The sequence below is a fragment of the Ictidomys tridecemlineatus genome, chromosome 4 (assembly GCF_052094955.1).
Source record: "Ictidomys tridecemlineatus isolate mIctTri1 chromosome 4, mIctTri1.hap1, whole genome shotgun sequence".
NCBI classification, from domain to species: domain Eukaryota; kingdom Metazoa; phylum Chordata; class Mammalia; order Rodentia; family Sciuridae; genus Ictidomys; species Ictidomys tridecemlineatus.
Genome location: NC_135480.1, coordinates 146,458,020 through 146,464,019, shown reverse-complemented (window position 1 = coordinate 146,464,019; position 6,000 = coordinate 146,458,020). Strand labels below are relative to the sequence as shown.

General features: G+C 35.6%; 1 long non-coding RNA gene across 1 annotated transcript; it reads left to right on the top strand.

Moving 5' to 3' along the window:
• Positions 1-1,159: 1,159 nt before the first annotated feature.
• On the top strand, positions 1,160-5,091 carry LOC144376882 (uncharacterized). Its single transcript, XR_013437251.1, has 2 exons — positions 1,160-1,324; positions 4,668-5,091. It is a non-coding gene; the product is annotated as an uncharacterized LOC144376882 (long non-coding RNA).
• The last annotated feature ends 909 nt before the right edge of the window (positions 5,092-6,000 follow it).

Below are 6,000 nucleotides of genomic sequence, written 5' to 3'. Positions count from 1 at the left end.
AATAAAAGAATCCTAGAACATCATTACATTATACTTATTTCCAAGGTCACCTGGTTCAACTCAAAAACAGATGCTCAGATCCCCTCATTATAGCTATTGTAAACGTTTACTTAAGGTCCTCCAGTGTGGAGGGCAAGCCTGTCCTGTTTCAGAGGGTGCTAATAAATATCACATAGTCCAGGCACTTCCTCCTGTCAATAGTTGCTGTCTTTTTTTCCCTCACCCCACATTCCTTCTTAAGTTTATTATACCTAAGCTGTGGTACCCACCATTCCACTGAGGATGCCAAGTCTAATAGTCTCTCCTCCATTCTTTCTCAGCAACATTTGACACAGTTGACCAATCCCTTCTTCTTCTTGGAATGATGTCTTCTCTTGCCCTACTGGTTGACCTTGTCCCCTGCCTTTCCTCCTAACTCATGGACTGGTCCTTCTCAGTCTTCTATTCTGGCATTTTTTTCTTCTAACCAATCTCTAAATGTTGGCATATTCATGGGTCCAGTAACTTGGTTTATTCTCTGGAGTAAACCTATTCCTTCTCATGTCTTCCTTTAATCCAGGTTTTCAAATCAATGTCTTCCACTTGTTACTTCTCTTCTGAAACTTAGATTCAAATATCCAATTTCATACTTTACAGGCATTCTTGGGTGAAAAAATAAGTATTTACAACTTAATTTGTCCATAATAAAATTCTTCATTTCTCTATTCACACCCATTTCTTTCCCATGATCATAGATATTAGGAAACAGTACCAATTCTAATAGATTGCTCAAGCCAAAAATTTAGAAGACATCTATAATTTAGCTCCTTGTCTTTCCACTTTACACCCAAATTCCATCACCTCTAATTCCAAGCTACCTCAAACTGCTAATTTCTTTATATCTTTATTTTCACTATCTCCATTTCTTGCCTGGGCTGTTGCTATAATTTTTCAATTAAATTTTCCTGCTTGCACTCTTGTTTCTCACAACCCCTGTATAGTTTAAATGTGAATATCCCTCAAAAGCTCATGTGCGAAACAATGCGAGAAATGAAGTCACATGATTGGATTATGAGAGGCTTAACCTAATCAGTACGTTATTTCCCTAATAGGGATTATAGGATAGTCACTGTAGGCAGGTAGGGTGTGGCTGGAGGAAGTGGGTCATTGGGGGATATGTTTTCAGCGTATGTATTTTGTTCTTGGTGAGCAAAATTTCCTCTCTGCTTCCTGGTGCCATGTTCCCAGCCGCTTTCCTCTGTCACACTCTTCCACCATGATGTTCTGCCTCACCTCAGGCCCTGAGAATGGAGCTGGCTCTCTGTGGACTCACATCTCCAAAACTGTGAGCCCCATATGAACTTTTCTCCTCTAAAATTGTTCCTGTTGGATTTTGTTCACAGTGGTTAAAAAAAAAATTTAAACTGAACAACCTCTTTTCCATATAATAGCAAAATTGTATTCATATTTAAATTTAAATTAGATCACATCACTGCTCTACTTAACACCCACTACATGCCTGACTTCTGACCAAAGCTAAAGTCTAAATTTCTTACTTCATCTTACATTGGCATACATGATCTGGCTGTATGTCTGTGAACTTCCTATAAACATTATCTACCCTGTCCTCATCTTTTCAAACTTGCCTTCTCTCCCACCTTCGGATCTTTATACCAGCTGCTCTTTTACCCTTGGGATGATTTTTTTTTCTTTCACTCCTTTCAGTTATGGCTCTTTTTTATCATTCATATCTCCATTGAGATGTCAGCTCTTCAGGGAGGCCTCCCTGCTCATTGAATCCAAAGTAGACTTCTAACCATTTGGGATATTTATACCCTATTTAATTCTCTAATAATACCAAACACTCTGGAGTTTTTCTTGTTTATTGATTGTGTCTTCTCTATAGTTTTTAAGCTTATGAAAGCATGGATAATGTCTGCCTTTTTGCTACTCTTATTTCAGGGATTAGAGAAGAAGGTAGCACTTAACAGATGTTCAGTAAAATTTTGTTAAAGAAATAAATGGATTAGGAGATTTGGGGACCCAGAGAAGGCAAACACAATAGCCTAAATATCCAGTATACAATTGAAATCCATTGTCATTCAAATTGTTGTCCTTGCTTTGGCTGTTAAAATCTTATTAAAAGTCCATCTAATCTTCTATACAATACACTTCATTTATTTGAAGACAACTGTTAACTTCTATCCAGCTCTTACCTTTGTCAAATAAAAAGATCCTAACTTTAGTGAATTGGTAATTGTAATGCAGTTTTCTTCAGTTAAATTTATTCCATGAGAAATACACATTCAAATTCTTAACACTAACCATTAGACTTCTTACTTCCCCATAGTTTTCTTTCCTAATTGGATCACCATCAAAAGTGTAATCATTAGTTTACTGTTATCTGAAAAGACAAAATATTTCTATTGTGTTTTATTAGTAAGTAAAAATATTGGGTGCTTAATATTTATCAACCAATGTTCTCTGTGTTTTATGTAACTTAATTTATTTAATTTTAATTGCAAATACTATTATTTTGATCACTTTGTAGTTGGAGAAACCATGGCACAGAGAAGTTAAATAACTCGTATGAAGATAAACAGCTAGTAAATAATGGATCTGGGCTATAAACCCTGCAGTCCAAGCTTGAAACCTGTGATTTCAGCCACTATGCTATGTCTCCAATGGTAAAATTCAGAATCGTCCATTTGATCTTATGAGCTAATATTTCTTCAGCACTTTAACAATTTGATAGATAGAGACCAAAATCTCCAGGAAGAAAGAAATAACACCCTCGTTTCATTGGGAGTTTCTCATTACATGATACCAAATTCCCTCATCATCTAGGTCACCTCTGAAAATACTTATTTTAAATGTCAGAACTAAGCATTTGTCCGTGTGTAGGCTCCAGTGTATATGAAAAGTCTGAATTGTTCTTTCTTTCTGTATACTATAATTTTGCTAATGTAGTATCAAGTCACCTTGGCCTAGTTTATAGACACATTGTATTCTTTATTCACATTTCTAGGAGTGTATTTTTCATGTGATTCAAAGCTTCTCTGAACTGAATATATGTTTTGCAAAACACTTATCAGAAACCAAACAAAAGGAAGGTTTGGTGCAGCCATGTCTACCAGATATCGAAAGAGGGCTTTCCTTAACCTCAAGGGACCCATGTGTATTCAAGCCTAAAATTCTGTAAAAATACTACACATGAGAAACAATTTTTGTAAAAAAAAATTAAACATATTTCATTAAAAAATTAAAATGGCAAAATAAGTTAAGAAATATTATGTGCCCCAAAGCCACTTGAAGTTCTGCTTATAGCACGGTAAGGAAAGTAATAAAAGTCCTCAGTAACTGGAGGTCTTCTACCATGTACATTAAGAGGGGAGAGAAAAGAATAGCACATATGTGAGAAAAGAAGGAAGGAAGGAGTTCCATTTTGCTGAACCATTTTTTTTTTCCTCCTACTTTTAATTCTCACTAGCACTAAGATTCCTGCTGCTTGTTCTCTGGTATTTTGCCCAGCTTTACTCTCTGGACCTAACTGTGAGTCCTGTTTTTGCTACCTGTGACCTTGAAGCCTTTCAACAGAGTCAGTTCTAGGATCTAGTATTAAGTGTCTTTATTTGACATTTGTACTTGGGCAAAAATGTCTCACTGTGGGGCTATATGCTAGTGAGTGTGCTTGGCCACCTGAAGAGGGGCTATTAATTAATGAAATCTTATTAGCTCTCTCTTTTTTTTCCCCTCCATGTAATATTGAGTAGATTTTGAAAAACTTCAGTGATTGTTTTTCAATCAATTTCTTATCAGCTGTTTCTTGTCTTATTCCATTTGTGCTAAGATCTTCTGGGAATTCTATTCTCTCATCAGATATTAGCCAACCAGATTTAGGCCACTCACAAATTTGATATCATGCCATTTTTTTTTGCAAAATTATTCATGAAAATGTTAAGCAACAATAGGTCAAGAATGAGGTTCTGAGATAAGATCACTAGAGATCTCTCTCAATAGACTCATCAATCAATATCTTCAGAATTGGACTTTTTATCATTTATGAATGACTATAAATATATCATCATGTATAAACCTTTTTCTATCTTTGAACATAATCAAGTGCATGATTTCAGTAACATTCTTGGTATGTTTTCATCCTATGTTCTTCTGTGGCATTATAACACAGAGATTAAAACCAGGGATTCTGAAATGTAGCTACTAATGCTTAAATATGTTTCCCTCAATTTTTAGCTATGTGCTCTTGAACTAGTTCACTAATCTGAATAGTACCTCATATATAAAATGGGAGCTACATGTTGGGGGTAGGGGTTAATACTTTAGCGCAAATGAGAAAATGTATTTAAGACACTTAACCTAGAACCTAAATTTAAAGTACTTAAGAAATATAAGCTCTTCTTAACAGTAGAAGTTAACCTACCCAGAAAGAAAATGAGGTTAGTCTGCTACAGCTTAACCTGAAAGAGCCTGTGCAGGGTCTTGGTGAAGGCCACTTTACTTTGTGAGAACTTACATGCTCTTATTACATAGTGTTTGAAAAAAAAATCCATTGAAATAATCCATTCTGAAATTTTGCACAGGGATTAATGTCAGACTCACTGCTGTATACTTACAGAATTTATCTTTTTCCTTTATTGAAAATGTTCACTGTGTTTGCTTCTCTCCAGAGCTGTGTCACCTCTCCCTTTTGCCACCATTTCTTGGAGGTAACGTTGCTGGTTCAGAAGTCACTTCTTCCAATTCTCTCCAACCCTGTTCATCTAAGCCTGGGCACTTGATGTTTTTTATCTTCCCACCTATTTTTGACATCAGTTCCCTCTTGAACTTGTTTGTTCTACCCTCTGCAGTCTGAAGTTCATTGTCTGACGCAGGAGACAGGCAGCTCAGGAACGGAGTCATCCTGCTTTGCTTCTGTCGTCTGTTATCACCATCTGTCTCAAGCAGAGGGCCTACCCCTTCCTGTTTGTGCTTATTGCTCATTAATACAACTTTTTAAAATCCCTCTCTTTTATTCTTCTTATTTTATACAAAGTGGAGCTCTATTTTATGCCTTAAATTATTCTTAATTGCTCAATAAATATTTTAAATTCACCATTATCTATTATTTCTGCTCTTTGACATCTTTTTGTATCATGATCTCAGACACTTCCAATCTAAACTGATATTTGAAGTAATTTCTCCCAATGCTATCTTTTGAGATCCAGAGAGTTGCTTTTAGAAATTTGGAAATTGTAATACTGTAAACTTCTCCAAGATACTTTTTAAAACCTTGGTAGCCATGTCTCAGTTTTAAGTAAATTCAGAAAATCATTTGTTACATTGATCTTCTCCTGCCCTTCAATTGGAATATACCATCAGCTGTCCAGGTTCTCGGGCCTTTGGACTTGGACTGGAATTATCTAAACATCAAATCTCCTCAGTCTCCAGTTTGCTGACTATAAATCTTGGGACTTCTCAGTCTCCATAATCATATGCACCTATTCCTAATAATAAATATTGCTCATACCTATATCTCTATATTTCATATTATACTTGATGTGTATATTTCATATGTTTTTCCACACACACAAAAAAAGAAAATTAATTGCTGAATGCAAGGTGAGTAGGTGATATGGACTAAAGTTATAGCTATGGATATGATAGTAATGGAACAGGTTCAGAATACCCTGAAAGTAGATCACACAGTATTTGCTGATGGATCGGACACAGCATTGAAAGAGAAAGAGAAATCAGAGATTCCAAAATCTGTAAGTTTTTAAACCAGGTAGGTAGATGGTAGGTAGATGTTTAGTGAGAAGCAGAAGACTTTGGAGCAGCAAATTGGAAAGAGGTATTACCAATTCTGTTTGACCATGCTTATTTTTAAGTTCAGGTTTTCAATTAGATTTCCAAATTGAAATGTCAAGTAGAATATAGGAAATCAAAAGAAAGGGCTAAGCTGCAGATACAAATTTGAGTTAACTGCTAACCTTGTATGGGACTAGTTCAAATGACCTACAT